The following is a 25,741-nucleotide window of genomic DNA, read 5'->3' on the forward strand; positions in this document are numbered from 1 at the left end:
GAGAGTGCAGTATTCGTTCCCCTTTGTTTTGTGGATTAGGGAAAAAAGTAGGCAACTGAATGGACTGATTTAGTGCCACACTAGACACCACCTTGGGCACAAATGAAGGATTAGTCCTGAGTGAAACCCTGCCCGCATGAAGATAATGAAGGGTTCCACTGCCATGAGGGCCTGTAATTCAGACACTCTTCTTGCTGAAGTGATGGCTAGAAGGAAGGCTGTTTTCCAGGAAAGGAATTTCAACTCTGCTGTTGCAGCTGGCTCAAAGGGGAGAAGAGTGAGCTTTTCCAATACAAAGTTAAGGTCCCAGGCTGGAGTGGGAGCTCTCCTGGGGGGTCTTAAATTTTTGGCCCCTCTAAGAAATTGTTTTAGCAAAGGGTGAGAGAAGAGGGGTGGGCTCAGTATTATAATGTGCTGAAATGGCAGAGGCATGAATTTTAATTGACAAGAAGGATAGGACCATGTGGAGCATTTCTGTTAAGTACTGTAGAATATGAGGTAAGCTGGGCACTGTTGTGCCCATCCCCTGAGCCTGGCTCCAGGAACAGTATCTTTTCCACTTTTCAGCATAGGATTTTCTAGTACTAGGCCTCCTTGCCTCCAGGATGACATCCAGCACCTGCTTCACGAGGGATGCTAAAGGAATTAGCCAGGCTGCAAGGTTCAAGGTTTGAAGCTGAGGGTGCAGAATCTGGCCCTTCTGCTGGGACAGCAGGGAAGGGGTCTGAGGCAGGTGCCATGGTTGTAGCAGTGCCATACAGTGCTAGCGTGGCCAGTCTGTTGCAATCAGTATTGTCCTTGGCTTGTCCTGTTTGATCTTTAGTAGAAACTTCGAGAGGAGAGGCAGAGGGGAAAAGGCATAAACCGAGAGGCTTTCCCAGGTAAAGGACAGGGCATCCACTTTCCAAGCTTGACTGTGGGGAGTTCTTGTGCAAAATTTTTTCAATTGGTAGCTCTGAGGGGAGGCAATCAGGTCTATTTCTGGAGTCCCCCATTTGTTCCCTCAAGAGTTTGAATATTTTGGGTTCTAGTTTCCGTTCGTGTGGGTCCATGAGATTTCTGCTTAAGTAGTCTGCCAGTGAATTTAGTTTGCCTGGCAGGAATTGAGCTTGTAGGTGTACTTGGTAGCTCAAGGCTGTGTTCCACAGGGCCATGGCTAGTCTGCAGAGAGGGTACGAGTGGGTTACCCCCTGCTTGTTTATGTACCACATAACTCTGGTGTTGTCTGTCTTTACTAATAGTTGTCCTGGAAGAATACAGTCTTTGAAGGCTGTCATTCTGTACAGCGAACATTGCTTTTTGATTGATATTCAGGTGCATTTGTCTCGGGTTCCATTTGCCCTGAATGCACAGCCCTGCCATGTGAGCCTGTCATGCATAGTCTGATGCGTCTGTTGTTAGAGTTTGGGCGGCAGGGGGTAGAGTGAAAGGGAGTCCCTTGTTGTGGTAGCAGGCCTCTGCCCACCAAAGGAACTCTGCCTTCATACAAGGAATGATAGAAATCATTGTTTCCAGGTCCCGAGAATGTTGACACCATAGGCTTTTTAGATACCATTGGAGTTTCCTCATATGCAGTCTTGCATACTGAATTAGTAGAATGAAAGAGACCATGAACCCCAGGGCTTGCAGTATTTTCCTTGCAGATAGCTGGGGTTTTGTGGCCAACAGTTTGAAGTAGGTTGTCAAATAAACTTGTTTCTCTGGAGTGAGGAATACCATCTGGGAAGTTGTTTTCAAGCTTGCTCCCAGGAATGCCATCTGGGAAGTTGTGTTCAAGCTTGCTCCCAGGAATACAATTTGTTGGCAGGGTACTAGGTGAGATTTATTTTCGTTGATAGTGTACCCCAGTGAGGTTAGAAGTTTCTTTACGAATGCCAGGTGTTGTAATAGCAAGTCCTGGCTTTCTGCCTGAATCAGACAATCGTCCAATTATGGGTAAATTTGAATATTTCTCTGCCTGCAAAATGCAATGGCTGGAGCTAGACACTTTGTGAATACCCTTGGCGCAGTAGATAAGCCAAAGGGAAGTGCAGAGAACTGATGGTGCATGGAGCCTGCACTGAAGAGTATGCATTTCCTACAATATTGCCTTATTGGGATGTACAGGTAAGCTTCCTTTAAGTCTAGTGTTGCCAGCCAGGCATCCTTGGCTAGCATGGTGAGAAGCTGTTGAAGAATTAGCATTTTGAATTTTGGAACTACCAGAAAGGTGCTGAGAATAGAGAGGTCCAGGATAGGATGTGAGTTGTCATCTTTTCTGGGTACCCGAAAAAGTCTTGAATAAAAACCTTGTCCCCTTTGTTCTGTTGGGACAGGCTGAATAGCCCTGATACTGAGAAGAGAGAGAACCTGCTGTTGGGCCTCCACCCATTGATTTGGTGGTAGATCTGGCCAACCATTTCGGGTCGGTAGTGTGTGGAAGTAGAATCTGTATCCTTGGGAAACTATGCTTAAAACCCATTTGTCCTGGGTAATGAGTTCCCAAGTTTTTTGGCATGCAGGGCGAGCTTTCCTCCTAAGGCAGCAGGTAGTTGAGCTGGGCTTGGAAGGGTTAAGGTTAAGTCATTGTGCCATTTTTCCGTAGGAGGGTGGCTTACTACTCCCTGCTTTGGAAGTGGGAGCCCCCCACTGCTTAGGTCTGTGCGTAGCCTGAGACCGTAAGCCTAGGTGGTCTGCTGTTCCTGGGTTTGGACTGAGAAGGCCTGGAAGTGACTGGAAAGGACCAGTTCTTTGAGGGCCAACGCCTACTGAATCTGGGAGGCTGTACTTGTAGCAAATCTTTAACAGTTTGCATAGATTTAGCTTTTTCCTCCATCCTTTTGAGGACTTCTGCTTTGTTGCCAAAAAAGGCGGTCTTGGTTTAAGGGAGCATCCAGTAATTTATCTTTAACATGATCTGGGAAGTTTTGTTCTTTAAGCTAAGCATGCCTTCTAAGTACAGACCCTGTGACAGCAGCCCTGCAAGATGCTTCTAAATTATCAAAACCACACTGCAAAGTATGTTTACCAACTTGTTCTGCAGAATGCATTAAATCTTGCAATTCTGTGTGTTCAGCACAGTCAGGAATCAACATAAATTTCTGTTTAAGTAGTCCCATGACATGCTGCTGATACTTTAACACATGAAACTGGCAATTTAAAGCCCTAATGGCCAAAGTAGCACTACACCTTCTTACCCAATCTGTCTAAGGCTCTAGAATCTCTATCAGAAGGGGTAGGATTTTTGGCAGCAGTAGCCTTAATGCCTTTTGGTCCTTGGGAAATGATCTCTGGATCCGCAGAAGGATTCTTGAAGAGGAACTTGAAAGAGTCAGGTGCTCTGTAGTACCCGTCAGGTTTTCTGGGAGCTGGAGGTAAAGTGTCTGGGGTAAGGCTAGATTCCAAGAAAGCATCATCTACAATGTCCAGAACAGGAGGGATAACTAAAGGCATCTGCTGAGGCAGGAGTAAAAACTCCCTAAGTCTCTTTTTGGACTCAGAGTAATCCTGGCTTTCCCAGCGGAAATGCTCCCTAACAGTATGCAAGATTTTGCTGAAAAAAAGATCCTCTGGAGGGGAGGCAGAGGGAATGGAATCCTCTGCATCAAAATCCTCATAAGTAGATAAGGGCAAATCCTGGCTATCAGAAGGAGCAGAAATATCAAGACTCCTGATCAGAAGAATCAGAAAGAAATTCTGTTCTAGGTCTCTTAGAGGGGGGAAGGCTGGCTTCCCCTAATTAAGGTAATAAGGTCTTCAGCCATTCTAAGCATTTGTTTTTGAGGCTTATGGGCCTGAGCCTGCGGTTTGGTCGTCGTTTTTCTAGGCGTAGTACAAGTTTTTGGCCTGAGGGATTCTGAACTTCTGGATGGAAATGATGGTGTCGGTTTAATACAATTTAGAGAAGAGAGGTAAATGGCAATGTTTGCTGAATGTATGAACTGAGCTCCAGGTAGCAGCTTCTAGAATGTCTCGCTTAGGAACCCCTCTGAGAAAGGCTGCAGAAGTAGATGCAGCCCTGGTGGAATGAGATCTGATCTCCTTGGGGATAGGTTTACCATGGTGCATATAGCAGAAATGAATACAATGGCTTACCCATTTTGAAATAGTCTGCTTTGAAATAGCCTTTCCCTCTGCCCCTGAAGCAAATGCCACCAATAGTTGCTCAGATTTTCTTAGAGATTTTGTCCTGTTTGAGTAGAACCTAAGTTGTCTGTGTACATCCAATGAATGCAGAATCTGCTCACCCTTGTTCTGTGGATTGGGAAAGAAAGTTGGCAGATGAATGGTCCAATTAAGAGCCACACTGGATACCACCTTAGGCATGAAAGATGGACTGGTCCTGAGAGACACCCTGCCCGCATGAAAAATAATGAAAGGCTCCACTGCCATAAGAGCCTGTAATTCTGAAATCCATCTAGCTGAAGTGACTGCTAAAAGGAAACCTGTTTTCCAGGAGAGAAATTTTAGGTCTGCAGTAGCAGCTGGTTCAAAAGGAGGGAGACTTGAGTTTTTCCAAAACAAAATTGAGGTCCCATGAAGGAGTTAGTGCTCTCCTGGGAGGTCTTACATTTTTGGCCATTCTGAGATACTGCTTTAACAGAGGATGAGAGAAGATGGGGGGTTCTGTGTTGTAATGAGCTGAAATGGCAGCGGCATGGATTTTTATGGAAGAAAAAGATAGGCCTTTGTGAAGCATCTCAGTTAAGTATTGCAGAATCTGAGGAATATTGGGCATTGCTGTGCTTATTCCTTGTGATTGGTTCCAGGCACACAATCTTTTCCATTTGTCAGTTTAAGATTTTCTAGTACTAGGCCTTCTAGCCTCCAAAATGACATCCATCACAGGTTTGCTGAGGGATGCCAAGGGTGAAATTAGTTGATTAGCCACACTGCAAGATTCAAAGTTTGGAGCTGAGCGTGCAGAATTTGGTAGTTCTGCTGATAGATAGATTCATCACCCAAAGACTCCCTATGCTGTGGAATAAAATCCCGGTATATGTGAGGCAGAGCACCTCGCTGGCCTTGTTCAAGAGAAATCTTGACCAATGGATGGGAGATCGCAGATATACCCCAGGGATTACCTCAGTGTCACTGCTCGACAGAGGCACAGCAAAATAATGGGTATAGTTCCCCATACTAAAGGGGTGGCGTAAGCCACAAAACTATGGGCTAGGCTTGTAAATGCCCTCGGGCAGATAGCCTAGTATGAACCTATGAACCTATGAGACAATAAGCAAGGTGTCTGAGGTAGGTGCCACAGCAGAAGGTGTGACACATTGCGCAGGAGTGGGTACCAGTGTTGGCAAGGCCAGTCTGGAGCAATAAGAATCATTTTTGGTTTGTCCTGTCTGACTTTTAGTAGAACTTTGGAGAGCAGAGGCAGAGGGGGAAAACCAAGACTGACAGGTTTTTCCAGCTGAATGATAGAGCATCCACTTTCCAAGCTTTTTTTGTGATGAATTCTTGTGCAGAATTTGTTAACTGATCGATCTTTTTGCCTCACCCCAGAACTATGTCTGGGCTCCACCATTTGCGTGTCAACATGTTGAAAACTTGTGTTTCCCATTTCCATTTATGTGGGTCCATAAGATTTTTGCTTAGTTTGTCTGCCAGAGTATTTAGCTTTCCTGGCAGGAACTGAGCTTGTAGTTGTATTTGGTAGGTCAAGGCTGTGTTCTACAATGCCATGGCTAGTCTGCAAAGGGGGTAGGAATGCGCACCCCCCTGCTAGTTTATGTACCACATAACTGTGGTGTTGTCTGTCTTTATCATTAGTTGTCCTGGATGAAGGTAGTCCTTGAAGGCTGTCAGTGCATTCTGTACAGCTAGCATCTCTTTCTGATTGATATGTAGGTGCATTTGATTTGGGATCAGTTTGCCCTGAATGTACTTTCCTGCCAGATTAGCCCCCCCCCCCCACCCACCCAAGCATAGTCTGACACGTCTGTAGTTAGGGTTTGGGTGGCAGGGGTGGAGTGAATGGCAGTCCCTTGTTTTGGTGGCAGGCCTCTGCCCACCATAGGAACTCTAGTTGCAGGCAAGGTATGATAGGAATCATTGTTTCCAGGCTGTGACAATGTTGACTCCATAAACTTTTTAAGTACCACTAAAGTTTCCTCATATGCAGTCTTGCATTTGGAATTAGAAGAATGCAGGAGGCCATGAAACCCAAGGCTTGCAGAATTTGCCTTGCAGATAGCAGGATTTTTGTGGCCACCTATTTGACGCAAGTCACCAACTGAATTTGCTTTTCTGGCGTAAGGTATGTCATCTGGGCAGTTGTACTCAAGCTTGCACCCAGGAATGTAATTTTTTGAGAGGGTACCAGTTGTGATTTCTTTTCGTTTATGGTGTACCCTAGACAAGTTAGAACCCTTTTTACAAACGCCAGATGCTTCAGAAGAATGCACTTGTTTTCTGCCTGAATTAGACAATCGTCCAGGTATGGATATATTTGAATACTTCTTTGCCTGCAAAATGCAATTACTGGAGCCAGGCACTTTGTGAAGACCCTGGGCGCAGTAGATAAGACGAAGGCCAGTGCAGAGAACTGGTAATGCAAGTGACCTGCTTTGAAGCGGAGGTATCTTCTGCAAGATTCACTGACTGGGATGTGCAGGTATGCTTCTTTTAAATCTAGAGTTGCCAACCAGGCGTCTTTGCCTAGCATAGGAAGTAACTGGTGAAGAGTGAGCATCTTTGAATTTTGGAATCTCCAGAAAGGTGTTTAGAGTAGACAGGTCCAGGATTGGTTGGCGTGATTTGTCTTTTCTGGGTACCAGGAAAAGCCTTAAATAGAAACCTTGTCCCTTTTCCTCTTCTGGCACCAGCTGAATAGCCCCCATGCTTAAGAGAGAAAGTATTTGTTTTTGAGCCTCTGCCCACTGATTCGGGGGCAGGTCTGGCCACCCATTTGGTGTTGGCAATGTGTGGAAATGAAATCTGTATCCCTGGGACACTATATTTAAAACCCATTTGTCCTGGGTTATGAGTTCCCAGTTCTTTGCATAAAGAGCAATCTTTCCCCCCAAAGGGGCGGTTGAAAGATAAGTGCTTGGTAATTTTAAAAGGAAGTCATTGAGACTGTTTACTGTAGGGGGTGTCTTGTTATTTCCAGATTTGGAAGTGGAGGCCCCCCACTGCTTAGCTCTGAGAATACCCTGGGACTGAAACCTGGGGTTTTTGCTGTGTCTGGCTTTGGCTTGAGAGGATGTGGAAGGGGCTGGAAAGGACCAATTCTTAGTAGGCCAATGCCTACTAAATCTTGGAGGTTGCACTTGTAAGAAATCTTTAACAGTTTGCATAGATTTAAGCTTTATCTTCCATCTTTTTTAGAACTTCTTCAGCCTTATTGCCAAACAGGCGGTCCTGATTTGAAGGAGCATCCAACAATTTAGTTTTAACATGATCAGGCAAAGATTGCTCCTTAAGCCAAGCATACCTTCTAAGCACAGACCCAGTAACAGCAGCCCTGCAGGAGGCCTCTAAAGAATCAAAAGTACATTGCAAAGTATGTTTTCCAACTTGTTCAGCAGAATGCATTAAATCCTGTACATCTTTATTTTCCACACAGTCAGGAATCGATATTTTCTGTTTAAGCAGTCCAATAATATGCTGTTGATATTTTAACATATGAAATTAGCAGTTTAAAGTTCCGATTGCCAAGGTCACAGAAGTATAAACCTTTTTACCCAATCTATCCAGCGCCCTGGAATCTCTATCAGAAGGGGAAGGATTTTTAGCAGTAGAAGCCTTAATGCCCTTTGGCCCCTGAGAAATGGTTTCTGGATCTGCAACAGGATTTTTGAAAAGGAACTTGTGGGACTCAGGAACCCTGTAGTATCTTGTCAGGTTTACTAGGAGCCTAAGGCAGGGAATCAGGGGCCAAACTGGATTCCGAGAACACATCATCAACAATGTCTAGTACAGGAGATATAGCGGAGGTATAGCCAAAGGCATTTGCTGGGGTAGAAGCAGGAAATCCCTAAGCCTCTTTTTTGAATCCGAAAATTCCTGGCTTTCCCAGTGGAAATGCTCCCTCAAAGCATGTAAAGTTTCCCTAAAAGAAAAGTCCTCAGGAGAGGAAGCAGAGGGAATGGAGGCCTCTGCATCGGAATCCTCGTAAGTAGGCATGGACAAATCCAGGTCATTAGAAGAGTCAGGAGAAACAGAATCCTGACCAGAAGATTGATAATCAAGTTCAGCCCTAGGCCTCGTAGAGGGGGGGGGGGGGGTTGACTACCCCTGATTAGAGAAATTAGATCTTCAGCCATTTTTATCATTTGTTTTTTAGGCATAGGGGCCTGAACATGTGACCTGGGCATCGTTTTTTTTAGACATGGGTCGAGATTTAGGCCTTAGTAATGAAGGCGGTGTTGATTTAATATGCAAGTCTGTAGGCCTGAAAACACCCTCAGAAGCCGGTGCCTGTACATCGACTCTGGACCAGTCTAAGGTAGAGACTTCCGCGAGTTCCACAGGTGAAGCATCTCGCGGCATACCGGACTCCGAATGGGTCTCAGTAGGGGCCTGCAAATCAGAAGTAGCGGGTATCAGGGGCTGCAAAAGTGCCTCACTGAGTACCGGCGAACTGGTGACTGGCTTAGAAGCCAGTGTCAGCAGTTTTGGACCTCGGCGGCCTGTCTCTGTCTTTATCTTTGCGTTTTTTCAGAATTCCGGTACTCGAAAGGCTAACTGATGACATTTCTGGATAATTAAACCGAGAACCGAAATAATTAGAGGCAAAAATGTACAGACGACGGATAGTGCGCTGATTAAATAAAGCACAAAACCGACAGCAAGGTACATAGTGGTCAGAGCCTAGGCAAGGAATACAGTACGAATGAAAATCTTTATGAGGTATTTGCTTTCCACAAGTAATGCAATTATTAACTTTTACTGACATCGGTAAGGAGCAAGAAAAATTTTCCCAACGGGGTACTTAGCTTTAAGTTGAAGACTTCGGTTCTGAAACTCGAAAATGAAAATTTCAGGAATCAGCCGACCGGCACTTGCAAACTGCTTTAGGAACCGCACGGCAAGAAAAACTGATGTAATGACGTCGGCTGCATGTTTTATACCCCTGACGACCTGACGTCATGGAAGAAGGGACAGCATCTGACGCAGGACCCAAGACTTTGTTAATCAGGCCGACTGAGGGCAACCTGCCAGCAGATTACCCAAACGTAATGACTGCAACAGTGAAACACGAAGAACATCCTCTACCTACATTACAGTATCTATTTTGTATGTCAGTCACCTGTTTGGACTCCCAATCAAAATGTAGCAACATTTTAGTGATAGTCTCCCAGAAATGAAATTTCCTCAGTAGAGTAATTAGTGGACAAGGTGTCCTCATCCTCAGAAGCAACATATCTAGGAGAATATTCTGTGATGACTACACTGAGAAGTCCATCTACAACATATTTCTCCTCAGATGAAGATTCATGTCATCTCTTTTAGGAAGGGTGGGAAGTGAAGGAATGAAGGGGGTTTTAAACACAAAAGGGCCTTGCATAGGCCATGTGAGAATTCAACCCAATCTTTTTCATGAGACATCTAAGCAGGAGAAAAAGGTTTGTTTTTTGTTTCTTTTTCTTAGGGGCAATGTCAGCCCTTATGAAGTGGGGAAGGTCAGAACCCTAACGGACCTCAAAGTGCCACGCATCTCTTCCCGAACAAAGATGACTCACGTCGGATGTGCAAGAATCAGACAATATACCAGCCTCAGCAGGGTAGCATTAGTGGGCAAGTGAGAAAGAGCTGGATGTACTGTGGATTCCTGCAGTGTCACAAAGGGTGTGTCTGACTCAGACTGAGCAGAAGATTCATATATTGGGTCTCTAAGTATGTATTTAAAGAAGTTTGTAAAGTACAGAGGATTTAGGAACAAAAGACTGGCAGATCAGGCAATTTCTGTAATATTTTTCAGCTCCTAGACAGAATACACACTGGGAGTGGAGGTCCTTATAAAGTATCTGCCTACCATAGTGACACTTCCCTCTCTTAGCTGACATTAACAAATCTTTATGAGACAAATACAGAAAAAAAAAGAAGGGTCCCCAATGAAGCATTTATTGAATACGTCTAGGATTAAGCAACTAACAATGCAATGAACAGACTGATGGGAGCAAGATCCTCCACATGGACTGGCAGCAAGACAGTCAGAAAACTTTACACTCTTACGCCTGCTTATGCACCTCTATGTCCAAGAGCATGGGTCACATGTTGGACATACAAGAGTGCAGAAAGTTTTGGTTTTGGTATGTCGGCTGGATATCACGTTACCTAGGCAAGATATCCCCATCAGTACTTGAATACTGCAACAGTGATCTAAGGAAGGACATCTTGCAGTACAAGATCTTAATAGCCACACAGCAGATTTCCACATAAACACACACACACACACACACACACACACACACACACACACACACACAACGTGTACGAGTGTGTTACTTTTAGACAGACATATACGTACATACAGATACATGTACAGACATATGATACATACATGTGTGTGTATATATATCCGTATACACATAAGATAATTACATAAACTTTTATATTTGGGTCCACTTCACTCTGTCAAATCATCACTTTATCAAATGAGTGAAGTGTTTGGAAAAATCAGTCAAAAGCACTCATTGTCGAGTGCAGCACGTCAAAAGGAGGAAACTGAGTGTACACTGGTAAGGCAAGTGTGGGTTTGGGATTTTAATACCAAAACTGCTGGAAATGCTAAAAGTTTCGGTATTGGAGTAGGAGGGTGGGTGTCTGCATGTCAGTGTTAAGAGTTAGGACAGGGGACAGAATCAGTTGCTGTATGTCATTCTTCTGGACAGGCAGTATCATGGAAAGGGCTTTTCTAAGGTAAGGTGTAGGATTGGGTCAGGGCAAGGTGAGGCTTAGGGCTAGCACATAATACTAAGCCAGAGCGGTGAAAGGGATCCAGTTTCTCAATCTTTTTACAATAACAAAGCCCAGAGAGACATTCATAATGAACACCTTTTCCTTTGGAACAAGGGAAAATGCTTATGTGGCAGATAAAAGCCCAGGAACAGACTAGAACAGTCAGGAGTACCTTTGACTTGAACTGGAGGCCAGTACTTGGAAGGTGAGATGATCAGAAAGAAAACTAGCAGCAATATGAAATTAGTGAATAAACTGGAGAACTGTAAAGCATTAATTTATCCCATTAGATGTAGTTTAAATGTATGAACTACAGTTCTGCAAGAAGTAGCCAAAAAAATGAAAGTTTACTAACTGTTAAACTATAAAGCATAAATCTCACTTTATGCCAGTAATGTTTAGGACGACACTAAGAGGACTGAAAGCAATTGTAAGCAAAAATGTTACTATTTACATAAAACCTGCACATTGTATTGCAAAGCAATTCTGTATAGTATGCAATCATGAGGTATTTGTAATGAGAAGTGGGGGATGTTTTACAGTGACTTACTTTAAAACGTTTTCTTAACTGTAATATATCCATGCTTTATACTGCAAAAAGAGAAGGGCTGGAATGAAGCAAGTTAAAGTTAATATTATGATCTAGGCCTGTTGGGAGTGTAAAAATGTGCTGAACATAGTACAGTATAATTACAAGACAATTCCTGTTTTTATAGAGGCTGATATCTAGATTAATGTCCTTAATTTAAGCTACAGTCAACCTTTTTTAAACAAATATGCTTGAAAAACAAGAAAATTTTGATAAGCATGAACATGTCGCTTCTTTCTTACATCTGCAAAGTCATTAGATGTTTATTTTTTCACTAATGCCTATTTTTAGCTGGAAACAAGGAGGAATTGGTTGCAAGCAATTAATCATGAGAGGTCTGACCAGTATGCTTTGCACTTGCAAAGTTAATAGTATTTTTCATTTTCGTTAGCAAATGCTTTAAGTTAGAGACAAGGAGTCCGCAAGTGCAAGCAACTCATCATGAAATGTCTTGTGTTCCGAGTACCTTGTCTAAGGAAAACTGGTAAACAGTTTGGTGGAAATGAATGAAGTCTGAAACCATGGGCAGAAAATAGTTAAAACAAATAGTGGCTTCCCCAGCAGCCTTATGCTTTAAAAATAACAGTGAACAACTTGGTTAACTTTTTCTTAAGGCAAAAAGTTAAGGTTTAACAAAATCGCACAAGTTGTTTTTCACATCTAGAAGGGAATGGATATAAAGAAACATAACAACCTGAATAAGTGGGAACACAGTCTCTAACATGTACTTTAACCCTGACTTTAGAACAGATAATGCCTATGGGTGCAGCTGTATTGGAACAGCAGCTCCCTTTGAGAGTTTTGTGAGTTGAAAGGGGTTGTAGCTGAAAATGTGTTTAGCTTTTTGCTTCCTGACTGTATTTACTGAAGTGAAAAACCTGGAAAAATGAGACACTGGTTCAAACAGATATGACAAGAAGCAACTATGTATAAGATAGGCCTGCCAATCACTGTATGCATGTAAGATGCAAGATGGAAACATTCAAAAGAACTTCCATGTATAATGCATGACAGTAACAGCTTTTTTTGTCAGAAGGGCTATGTTGTCAATTAACATGGACTGTAAATGGCCTTACCGGTCGGTACAGAATTATATAAAAAAGTGAAGGATGCAAACTGCAATGTTACAGGAGACAAATGGGGAAAAAAATAAGCATATGAATTTCACAAAAAGGATTTCAAGATGGAGATTCAGCAGAGTAATCCAGGACAAATGAAAAGGGGAACAATAACACTGATGGCAAGTGGGACTTCAAAAGTGACAGAAAAGGAAAAAAAGACAATAATGTTAGATTTGTGGTAGTAAAGGGTTTCTGGCAGATGATTATAGTGGCATGTATTTATATTCTACCTAAAACTATTACAGAACTTAAGTGAGAGATAAGAAGAAGAAATAAGCTTTCAGCAAGGAATGTTATTTATGGATGAACAGTGACAGATGTAGCGTGGTCATAGAAGGGAAACTATAGCAAGAAAGGGTAGACATGATGATTTATACAAGAATATTTGTTACAGAAGATGTGAATTTAATAGCAGGAACTTGGGCAGACTTTACGTTATTCCCCAAGACACAATAACCAGGCTAGTTTGGGTAGAAATTACATTTCAAAGCAACATGTGCACTTAATTGAAAGCTTTGAGACCCATTCAATAACTGTATCAGACTTGCACCCATAAAAAAGTAAGTTAAAGATGCAAGGCAATGACATAAAAATCAAACACAAGCTCTTTCTTACTTATCTGTTAAAAATAAGTGTTTAAGAAATGAGTAGTGGTTTATTATTCAAAAGTTACTGGGCAAGATAGAAATTGCTTTGTAAAGGATAACAAGTGAGTGGAATAAAATGAAAAGGGGGGGGGATTAAACATAAGTAAAAAGACTTATTCAGAGGGGTTGACAAAAATTAAAAGTACTGCAGAAGAAAGGGACTATCACAAAGCAAGAAGATGAGTAACTGCAGATTACTGCATGAAAATAAGTTTGTATTAGGATAATATGCATGAGTTTAGAAAGGTTGCAATTAAGCAACTATTTCTGATAACTCTAGAATTTAAAAACTTTAAGCCCAATGAGTTAAAACAGAACATGCAAAGAGCTGCAGCCACATTTAGGGGAGACCTACGACAAAAAAATAACCAGGTATCCTATAGAAGTATTAAGCGATATTTTGAAAATTTTATGAAGATTTGTATAAAGCAAAGGAACTGGGTAACCAAGAAAGGGCAAAAATGGAAAGATTTATGGAAGTATTAATTATGTCAAGGTGAGGCTCAACAGTTAACAGCCTAGATAGGAACACATGAGATGAAAACTTATGTATAATCAACATGGAAATCTCCATGAACAGGCTGTAGTCCTGTCAAATTCAGGAGTCAGGAGGAAAGAAAGCAATAAAGATCTGGAAAATTTTGTTTAACAATATTTTAAAGGGAGACCAACATCTTGGAAGAATGCTGTACTGTCTCTGTATTAACTAAAGAGGGTAAAGACCTTTCAAACCCAGATTCACACAACACTTTATAAACAAAATATGTCCATGTTTATAAATACTAGCTAACAAAATAGCAAAGGTGTTAACAAAAATTGACAGTTATGGGGCAATGTGGTTTTGTGGAATGGAGGCAAACATTTGACAATATTAACAAAGAAAGCTAACCCAAAGGTAGCAGAGTATAAGAAAACACAGCTACTGCTTGCTAGGTCTTGATATAGAGAAAGCCTTCAACAGTGTCAGTTGGAAGTTTATGAGCAGAGCAATGGTAGCATTTTAATACAACGGATAGTACAGTTAATAAGGAATATATAGGAAGGATCAGAGTGGGAGGTTTCTCTCTCAAAAGTTGCTTTTGAACAGAGGAACCAGGCAGGGATGTCCTTTTTTCCACTATTATTTGCTTTATATTTACAGATGATGAGAAAGAAAATAAGGGATTCACAAATGCAAGAATATAACTGGTATGGTTCTCAAGAAAAAAAATTTGCAGATGACTATTTTGCATTTGATTTGTTTGCGTCTTTTGGCTTTTCCCAGTTAGGGGTCGCCACAGCGGAACTCCGGTCCGCTAATGATTGGTAGTTGATTTTTACGTGCCGAGTTGCCAGCCCTGATGCACAACCTTCAACGAAGGTATGCCCATTCACGCATGTCTCCACGCAGAAGACGCTTAGGTGAGAATCGAACCAGACAGCGTCTTACTGTGAGGCGACAACGCTACCGCAGCACCACCACAGCGAGTATTTACTATTTTGCATTTGATAAATCCAGAAAAAGGACATTTCAGAGTGTTGTGGAACTTTTTCAGATAGAGTCATATCTTTCCAGGATATAAAATAAACAAAAATAAAATAAAGGCTATAGCTGTAAAAACAGTACACCCACTCTTGACTTGGTTCAGTAATACTTGCACTTATGGGGACACAATAAGATGAGGTAGACCTAAAACAAATGAAGATAAAACAGGCTACAGCAGTAAAATATGAACCCACACACAAATCGACTCCGCAATACCTGTAAATTATGGGGACATGACTAAATGGGGGCATTAGGAGAAGAAACCAAAACAAAAGGTAATAAAACTGAGAAACTGGAAGCTCTTGATTATGGATATGGATAGCAAGATACAAGCAATGAAAAAGTACAGTTTTGTACCTACCATAAATGTAGATGTTCGAGGATTCCCTTGCTGCAGTCCTGACTATTGGGTATAGTCCGCGTCCCAGTCGGCCCGAATACCAGAGTATAAGGCTGACGTCGGTCATGGCGCCTTAGACTGACGTCAGTACGTCAGGGTACTAATGCGCATGACCGACGTCATTTCCTCAGTCTTTTCTTGCCCCAGATGTCAGAAGACCCAAAAAGACAAGTCCCAAAAACAACCTGCACCAATAAACATGTACAATATATACAGTAATATATATACAAAAAGTATAAGCATGTAAACTCAGCTACACAACCACCCTGAAACACAGAGGGAAGGAGGGAGGTAAATTGGACTGCAGCAAGGGAATCCTCGAACATCTACATTTATGGTAGGTACAAAACTGTACTATGTTCTTCGTCTTCCCTTGCTGCAGTCCTGACTATTGGGTAGAATCCCAAAGCAGAGGTAAGGGAGGCTGGCAAATTATAAAGTAGCAGGAGCTGACAACATGCCTTGTAAAACAGCTGTGGCAAAACCAGCTCTAGTCTTAGAGTATATAGGCAGGTGATAATGCCTAGAGAAAGTATGCACTGAACTCCAAGTAGCTGCTTCCAGAATATCCTTAGTTGCCACCCCTTAGAAATGCTGTTGAAGTGGCAGTAGCCCTAGTGGAATGAGGCCTAATCCCAGCTGGAACCTCTTTGCCATGATGGGAATAACAAAATGCAATGCAAAAGCCAATCCACCTAGAAATAGTTTGTTTTGACACAGGTTTGCCCTGTGAACTTAAAGCAAAAGAAACAAGTAACTGCTGAGACTGCCTAAAATCTTTAGTCCTGCTCAAATAATAACGCAATTGCCTGTGTACATCTAAAGTGTGCAAAATCTTTTCCCCTTTATTTTGAGGGTCTGCAAAAAACGTAGGCAAATGAATAGTTTGGTTTAAAGCCACACTAGAGACCACCTTAGGCATAAAGGAAGGATTAGTACGTAATGATACCCTGTCCTTATGGAAAATCAAAAAGGGCTCTACTGCCATAAGGGCCTGCAACTCAGACACCCTTCTTGCAGAAGTAATAGCCAACAGAAAAGCAGTCTTCCATGACAAATATTTCAATTCAGCAGTAGCTGCCGGCTCAAAAGGTTGTAGAGTAAGTTTTTCCAACACAAAATTGAGATCCCAAGCAGGAGTAGGAGCTCTACGTGGGAGTCTTATATTCTTTGCCCCTCTAAGAAACTGCTTGAACAAAGGATGCGAAAACAAAGGTGGGTCACAATCATAGTGAGCTGAAATTGCTGCAGCATGAATCTTTATGGAAGAGAAAGACAAACCTTTGTCCAATAACTCAGTAAGATATTGAAGAGCCACACTCAAATTAGGCTCTGAAATCTCCAAATTCTTTGCTGTACACCAAAATAAAAATCTCTTCCATTTTTCTGCGTACACTCTCCTAGTACTAGGCCTTCTAGCTTCCATAATCACATTTAAAACTTGTTGAGGAAGCTGAGACCTTCCATGTTTCAACACAGAATATGCCAAGCTGTGAGATGGAGAGATTGAAGCTTGACATTGAGCAGATGACCGTCCTTCTGAGATAACAGATGAGGAATCAGAGGTAAAGGCCATGGAGGCTTCTTTACAAGACTCCTTAGAAGTGGGTACCAGTGTTGCCGAGGCCAATCTGGAGCTATCAAAATCATCCTTGGCCTGTCCTGTCTGACCTTTAGTAATACCTTTGGAAGAAGAGGTAGAGGTGGAAAAGCATAGACATGAAGGTTTTTCCAACTGAAAGACAGAGCATCCACTTTCCAAGCTGTGTGATGAAACCCCTTTGTGCAATACTTTGGCAGCTGGTGGTTTAGTGGAGAAGCGAACAGATCTATGTCTGGAGTTCCCCATGACACTGTCAATTTCTGAAATACATGAAGATCCAGTTTCCACTCGTGGGGATCCATGATTTGTCTGCTTAATACATCTGCTAGGAGTTCTGTGCTCCTGGCAGAAACCTTGCCTGAAGAGTCAGTTGCAGGCTTAACGCAGTCTCCCATAAAATCATTGCTTGCCTGCATAGAGGATAAGAATGTGTTCCCCTTGCTTGTTGATGTACCACATGACAGTTGTGTTGTCTGTCAGAATCAACACCTGCCCTGGAAGAAGTAACTCCTTGAACGCCATCAATGCAAACTGGACTGCTAACATCTCCTTCATGTTGATATGTAGATGCTGTAGTCTGGCAGGCCACTTGTCTTGTATCCACTTTCCATTTAGATGAGCTCCCCAAGCAGTGTCCGAGGCATCTGTCGTTAAAATCTGACTCGCCTCTGGCCGGGTCACAGAGAGTCCCTTGTTTAGGTGACATTCCTGAGCCCACCACAAGAATTCCTTTTGAAGGCAAGGTATTATTTGAATGACAGTGTCCAAATCTTGGCAGTGCTGCGTCCATACAGTTTTGAGATACCATTGCAGCTTCCTCATATGCAGTTTGGCATTGGGAAGCACCAGAATACAAGATGCCATGAACCCTAATGCTTGAAGGACTGTCCTTGCAGTCAGCACGGACTGATGAGATAGTTGATGGAAGTAAAGTGACAGACTCTTTTGTTTGTCCGGGGTTAAAAAGGCCATCTGGGCTGCTGTATTCAGTCTCACACCCAGAAAGCACATGTCTTGAGAGGGTACTAGACTGGACTTTATTTCGTTCACAGAATACCCTAGGCATCTTAGCACTGCTATGACATATTCCAGATGCTGTAGAAGGTGTTCTTTTTCTTGAGCCAGAATCAGGCAGTCGTCCAAGTAAGGATAAATTTGAATGCCTTGAAGCCTGAAGTAAGCTATCACTGGAGCCAGAACCTTTGTGAATACTCTGGGCGCAGTAGATAAGCCAAAGGGCAATGCAGAGAACTGATAATGAAAATCTCCAGTTCGAAACCGCAGATACTTTCTGCAACTTAGCCTTATGGGCACATGAAGGTAAGCTTCCTTGAGATCCAAAGTTACCATCCAGTGATCCTTGCCCAGCAGAGGTAACAGTTGCTGTAACGTCAACATCTTGAACTTGGGAATGTCCAGATAAGTGTTGAGGATAGATAAATCCAAAATTGGTCTCCACGTGTTCCCCTTCTTTGGTACTAGGAACAGGCGAGAATAAAATCCGAAGCCCCTTTCTGACACAGGGACTGGCTGAATAGCCCCTATCTGGAGTAACTGAGAAACTTGCTTGAGAGCCTCCTTTCTTTGTGGAGGAGGAACATCTGGCATGCCTTTGAAAGGGGGCATTGTGTGGAAATAAAATCTGTACTCGTGATGAATGATATCCAGCACCCATCTGTCTTGAGTGATTAAATCCCAATTTTCTTTGAAAAGAGACAATCTTCCTCCCAAAGGAGCTGCCAGACGAGAGTCCACTGGCAGCTGAAAAGGCAGGTCATTGGTTCTGCTTACGAAAGGACTGACCCCTGCCCTCACCAGAAGTCTGAGCAGGTGAACTGTCTGATCTAGGCCTAAACGAACCTTGAGCCCTGCCCCTACCACGTCTAGATCTACCCCTAGACTGGGAACCATAAGCAGGATATGTCCACCCCTTAGCAGGCCAATTTCTACTAAACTTCGGAGGCTGCACCTGCAAAAAATCTTTAACAGTCTGCATAGACTTAGCTTTGTCCTCCATTTTCTTTAAAACTGCTTCCACAGGCGGTCCAAACAACACATCAGACTGTAAAGGAGCATCCAAAATCCTGGTCTTAACATGCTCAGCTAAATTCTGATCCTTCAACCATGCATGTCTGCGAAGAACAGAACTAGTAGCAGCCACCCTCGAGGAGGCCTGAACAGCATCAAAACCACACTGCAAAGAATGCTTACCCACTTGTTCAGACACATGAACCAAATCCAGTAATTCTTTACACTCAGTACCTTCCGCCAAAGCATCCACCTTAGATTTCAATTGTGAAAGGAGATAATTCTGATATTTCAGCATATGAAATTGACAATTCAACGCCCTCATGGCTAGAGTGGAAGAAGTATATACTTTCTTACCCCACCTATCCAAAGCCCTTGCCTCTTTATCAGAGGGTACAGGATTTTTAACCACAGAAGCTTTAACACCTTTAGGCCCCTGAGAAACAGTTTCTGGGTCCGCCCTGGGACTCTTAAACAAATACTTATGAGCTTCGGGCACCCTATAATACCTATCAGGCTTAACAGGAGCAGGAGGCAAGGAATCAGGGTTCAGAGAAGCCTCTGCAAAACATCCTCCACCACATTCAACACAGGAGGAATAGCTAAGGGCCTATGCTGAGGCAAAACAAGAATTCCCTAAGCCTTTTCTGGAGTCAGAGTAATCTTGGCCTTCCCATTTAAAGTGCTCCCTCATGGAGTGAAGAGTCTCTGAAAATGAAAAATCCTCAGGAGGAGAAGCTGAAGGAGTGGAATCATCCACATCAGAATCAGAATAAGCAGGAAACTCTTGCAAGTCTTCCACAGAAGACTCTGAAGCCTGTGAACACTGTTCAAAACTATCAAACTCCTGTTCCACCCTAGGCCTCTTATCAGGTGGGGCATAGAACCTCTAATCAGAGTAATCAAATCTTCTGCCATTTTAAGCATATGTTTCTTAGGCACAGAGCCGAAATGTTAGGAGAAGCCCTACAGACGCTGAACTTGGCCTTCCTCTAAAAGAAGCTTTGGCAACAGAAGGAGAGGCCCTAACTACCTTGGGAAGAGAGGGAAGAACAGTTACCTGAGAAGCCCCTCAGCCTGGCCTACCTCCTGAGAGGGCACATCCTGTAACAGTAAAGTATCTGCCTGAGACTCCATAGAGACTCCTGGCAAAACCTCTGGCTCCCCTGAGCCTACTAAAGGACCGACGTCCGGGACTGCCGCTTCCTCACCCTAGACTTCACTGTTTTGTCCTTGCGCTTCTTAGATGAAGCAGGCGTCGGAGCATCCGACGGCATAGTATAATTGCAACGCTTCCCAAACACTAACCTAGCACAATCAAGCCTCCTCTTAATAGTGCTTGTTAAATCTAGCACAAGAGCGGCAACCAACAAAGTCGTGCTCAGGCCCTAAACAAGGTATACACAATGTATGATAATCCCTATGCGGTATCTGCTTCCCACAAGAAATACAGTTATTCACTTTTTCTGACATCCGGTAAAATACTGAGGCAAGAAAAAACCATAATGTTCTAACGGGTTACTTAGCCAACTCTGTACTCGGTCTGAAACTCCGGTTTCGGAAAATCTCAGAACGCCAACCTGCACTCGCAAAATTGCTTCTGCATCGGACCATGCGGCAAAAAAGACTGAGGAAATGACGTCGGTCATGCGCATTAGTACCCTGACGTACTGACGTCAGTCTAAGGCGCCATGACCGACGTCAGCCTTATACTCTGGTATTCGGGCCGACTGGGACGCGGACTATACCCAATAGTCAGGACTGCAGCAAGGGAAGACGAAGAACATCGGTTTTAGTCATCTTCGCCTTGTATACAGGTCAGGCATATTTTTATCAAACAGACAAGAAGTTGTGGATAGTGATAAAGAGTTGAAAGAACTTGTTTAGGAAGGGAAGACGGCAAAAAATAAGGTAGTTTAGGGTTACCTTATTTGAAAGGATATCTAAGAGAGTTACTCAGTTAAGGATCCAATGAGTAACTCAAACAGAAGGTTATAAATTAAAGTGGAAAAAGATGACTATAAAATGGGAGGGGGACTGGGACTTTGGATGCAAGTCTGTAAGGAGAGCAACCAACCATCTAATTATTATCATTCTAAGAACTAAGCCACTGTAGAAATGGAGAAAGGAGGAGGATTTGACAAACAGAGATGTTTGCAAGTAGGGGTAGAGAAAATAAACAAGGGGATCTGGACTTTACGGGAGGAAATCATAAGAGAAACCAAGATATTGGGAGTTAACTTGGGAGGGAAAGGTAATAGAATGGAATGCAACTAAACATAACGGAGAGCAGAGAATGAGAAAGTACAGTTTTGTACCTACCATAAATGTAGATGTTCGAGTGCTAATACAGCTGCAGTAATCACAGATGGGTTTTCTGCCGTCAGGCGGTCCCTCGGTCGGCCGAATTCCAAAGTCTAGGTCCGGCGTCGGTTGTTGTCGCTTTCTCTCCTGACGACAGTGAGGCCGGAGTATATAAGACACAGCCGACGCCATGTTCCTCAGTCTTTCTTGCCCCAGATGTCAGGTGCCCCCAGAAGGAAGGCAATACATAAATTATGTTCATATGCATATACAAGCAATGCAATATAATCCAAAATCAGTAGTTGCAAGCAAATAACCATAGAAGGATAACCCAGTCAGGTTGTATGAAGAGGGAGTTAGGCCCCATGCCTTTACCAAGTGGGGAAGGAGGGAGGGAAACCTGTACTGCAGCTGTATTAGCACTCGAACATCTACATTTATGGTAGGTACAAAACTGTACTATGTTCATCATGCATACAGCTGCAGTAATCACAGATGGGTAGAGTCCCAAAGCTACGCACAGGGTGGTAGGTACTAGGAGGAACTGGGTTGAGCCAGAATGCCCTGCAACACAGCAGTGGCAAAGCCTACTCTAGTTCTGGAATATAAAGGCAGGTGGTAGTGTTTTGTGAAGGTATGTACAGAACTCCAAGTGGCTGCTTCCAAAATATCTTTGGTGGGAACTCCTCTGAGGAGGGCTGTAGAGGTAGCTGTGGCCCTGGTGGAGTGTGATCTGATACCTGTAGGAACAGATTTCCCATGACAGGAATAACAAAAACGTATGCAGTGGCCTATCCACTTTGAAATAGTCTGCTTGGTTACTGGCTTCCCTTGAGCATAGGACACAAAGAGTTGTTCTGATTTCCTGAAGGACTTTGTTCTGTCCAAATAATAACGTAGCTGCCTATGGATGTCTAAAGAGTGTAGCAGTCTTTCCCCTTTGTTTTGAGGATTGGGGTAAAAGGTAGGCAGGTGTATGGCTTGATTTAAAGCTACCCTGGATACCACTTTAGGCATAAATGAGGGGTTGGTACGAAGGGAAACCCTGTCCTGATGGAAAATGAGAAAGGGCTGCACCGCCATGAGGGCCTGTAGTTCCAAAACCCTACGAGCTGAAGTGATAGCCAGAAGGAAGGCTGTTTTCTAGGACAAATATTGCAAATCTGTTGAGGCAGCTGGTTCAAAAGGAGACAATGTTAATTTTTCTAGTATGTAATTAAGATCCCAGGCTGGTATTGGTTGTTTTCTTGGTGGTCTTATATTCTTAGCCCCTCTGAGGAACTGTCGTAAGAGTGGGTGAGAAAATAAAGGAGGATCCGTGTTGAATTCTGCAGAAATGGCTGAGGCATGGATTTTTATGGAAGAAAATGATAGTCCACTGTTCAGCAGCTCAGCTAGATACTGTAATACCTGAGGCAAGTTCAGTTTTGTAGGGTCCTGGCCTTTTTTCTCATTCCAAGAGCAAAACCGCTTCCATTTTGCGGAGTAAGCTTTCCTAGTAGATGGCCTTCTGGCCTCCAAAATGACATCCTGCACCTCCTTGGAGAGTAGGGTCTGTTGTGGTGTTAAGGAATTTTCCATGCAGCGAGATTGAGTGTTTTCAGCTGACTGTGAAGAGTTTTGTAGCTGTGCTGAGTCAGCAGAAGAGGCATTAGAGGCAAGGACCAGGGTGGAGTATGTGTTAGGCTCCTCAGGAGTAAGTACCAGTGTTGCCTTGGCCAATCTGGAGCAATCAGTATCATCTTCGGTCTGTCTGCTCTTGCTTTCAAAAGCACCTTGGGCATAAGAGGCAGAGGTGGGAATGCGTAAACTGTCCATGTTGTCCAACTGAATGAAAGGGCGTCCACTCTCCAGGCCTTTGGATGAAAGGTCCTTGAACAAAACTTTTGCAATTGATGATTCCTGTGGGAGGCGAAAAGATCTATGTCTGGCCACCCCCACGCTTGGATTATCTCTGTAAACACCTGAGGATGTAACTTCCATTCGTGTGGATCTGTCATATTTCGGCTTAGATTGTCTGCCACCGTGTTTTCCAATCCTGGCAAGTACTGTGCTTGAAGTTCGATTTACCATTCCAGAGCCAAATTCCAAAGAGTCATGGCTAGTCTGCACAAGGGGTATGAATGTGTTCCTCCCTGTTTGTTTATGTACCACATTACTGTGGTGTTGTCTGTTCTTATCAGTAATTGTCCTGGATGCAGGAAGTCCTTGAAAGCTGTAATTGCATTTATTACTGCTAGCATTTCTTTTTGATTGATGTGAAGGTGCTTTTCCTTTTGGGACCATTTGCCCTGAATGCACCTGTCCGTCATGTGCGCCCCCCAGGCGTAATCTGAGGCGTCTGTTGTGATGACTTGCTTTGCTTGAGGCTTGCAGAATGGGAGGCCTGTGTTTGCTGGACAAGCTTGGGCCCACCATAGAAATTCCTTTTGCAAACATGGAATTATTGGTATTATAGTTTCCAAACTGTGACTGTGTTGAGACCATAGGTTTTTTAGGTACCACTGAAGTTTCCTCATATGCAGCTTTGCACATGGGATTAAAAGAATGCAAGATGCCATGAAGCCCAGAGCCTGCAGGATTTTCCTTGCAGTAAGCCTGGTACATTTTGCTAGTATTTTGAAGTACTGAGTTAGTTGCCCCTGTTTTTCTGGCGCAAGATAGGCCATCTGGGTGTTTGTGTCCAAGTTGGCACCCAGGAAAGTTATTTTCTGAGATGGAGTTAGCCTGGATTTCTCTTTGTTGATTGTGTATCCCAGAGAATGCAGTAACCGTGTTACATATGCCAGATGTTCCAGAAGTATGTGCTTGCTGTCCGCTTGGATCAGGCAGTCGTCCAAATAAGGGTAAATTTGTATCCCTTGAAGTCTGCAGTAGGCAATCACTGATGCCAGGCACTTTGTGAATACTCTGGGCGCAGTAGATAAGCCAAAGGGCAATGCAGAGAATTGATAGTGGATTGAACCTGCAAGAAATCCGAGGTATCTTCTGCAGCTTTGTCTGATTGGGACATGCAGGTATGCCTCCTTGAGGTCCAATGTTACCAGCCAAAACTCCTTGCCCAGCATGGGAAGAAGTTGCTGTAATGTGAGCATCTTGAATTTTGGTACGAGTAAAAATGTGTTTAGGATGGATAAGTCCAAAATGGGTCTCCAGTCGGTTCCTTTCCTTGGTACCAGAAAAAGTCTTGAATAAAAACCTTGACCTTGATCGTGAGTAGGTACCTTTTGAATAGCTCTCATGCTTATGAGCTTTGTAATTTGTAGTTGTGCCTCTGCCCTTTGATTGTGTGGCAGGTTTGGCATGCCTCTCATTTCTGGAAGAGTGTGGAATTGAAATTTGTAGCCTCTGTTTATAATGTCCAGGATCCATTTGTCTGTTGTGACAACACGCCAATTTCTTGCAAATAATGCTAGTTTTCCTCCCAAAGGTGCTGCCAGCTGAGACATGCTTGGCATGGAAATGAGGGAGTCATTGGGTTTGTTTCCTGTATTGTTGTGCACTGTCTTCGCCACCTCTTGGTGCTGGAGTTTGCCATTGTCGGCCTCTATATGATCCTTGTGACTGCCCTCTGCCCCTTGTGTGTCTGTATCTACCTCTTTGGGGCTTGTCGGTGGCTGGAAAGGACCAGTTTTTTGAAGGCCAATTTCTGCTAAAACGTGGTGGTTGGACCTGTAAAAAAGCTTTGACAGTTTGCATAGATTTGGCTTTTTCTTCCATTTTCCGTAATATCTCCTCAGCATTAGTACCAAACAGCACATCCTTTTGTAAAGGAGCATCTAGAAGTTTAGCCTTCACATGATCAGGCAAGTTCTGTTCCCTAAGCCAGGCATGTCTGCGAATGACTGATCCTGTAGCAGCCGCTCTACTTGAGGCCTCTAGGGCATCATAACCACATTGTAAGGTGTGTTTACCCACTTGCTCTGCACTATGCATCATATCCTGTAACTCCTTAAAATCTGGTTGTTCAGGTTGAGACATTTTATTCCTTAATTGTGATAACAGGAACTGTTGATATTTAAGCATATGAAACTGACAGTTTAAGGCCCTCATGGCTAGGGTGGCCGAGGTATATACCTTTTTACCCCACCTTTCTAAGGATCTTGATTCTCTTTCGGCAGGAAGTGGATTCTTGGCAGTGGAGGCCTTCAATCCCTTGGGGCCTTGAGAAATGGTTTCAGGGTCAGCATTATGGCTTTTGAAAAGAAATTGGTGGGAGTTAGGTACTCTGTAGTACCTATGAGGTTTGACTGGTGCAGGAGGCAGAGAATCCGGGTTAAGGCAAGCCTCCGAATAAACATCATCAAGTATGTCCAAAACAGGAGGTATCGCCAGAGGTCTGTGTTGAGGTAACAAAAGAAATTCCCTAAGTCTTTTCTTGGAATCTGAAAAGTCTTGGCCTTCCCAATGGAAGTGTTCCCTCAAAGTGTGCAAGGTTTCCCCAAAGGAAAAATCCTCAGGAGGAGAGACAGAAGAAATGGACTGCTCTGCATCCGAATCCTCAAAAGGGGAGTAAGAGTGTTCCTCTACATCAGAATGTTCTGATAAAATGGAGCCCTGATCAGAAGAAGGAGAATCTTCCTCCACTCTGGGTCTCTTGTCTGGAGGGGGATGAGAACCCCTGATAAGAG

General features: G+C 43.3%; 1 protein-coding gene across 1 annotated transcript in view; it reads right to left on the reverse strand.

Moving 5' to 3' along the window:
• Positions 1–25,741, reverse strand: part of PSMD6 (proteasome 26S subunit, non-ATPase 6) — a 629,161-nt gene that overhangs the window by 387,597 nt on the left and 215,823 nt on the right. The gene's annotated exons all lie outside the window — the stretch shown is intronic.

Source organism: Protopterus annectens, chromosome 7.part0, assembly GCF_019279795.1.
Source record: "Protopterus annectens isolate FY-2018-M chromosome 7.part0, PAN1.0, whole genome shotgun sequence".
NCBI classification, from domain to species: Eukaryota; Metazoa; Chordata; order Ceratodontiformes; family Protopteridae; genus Protopterus; species Protopterus annectens.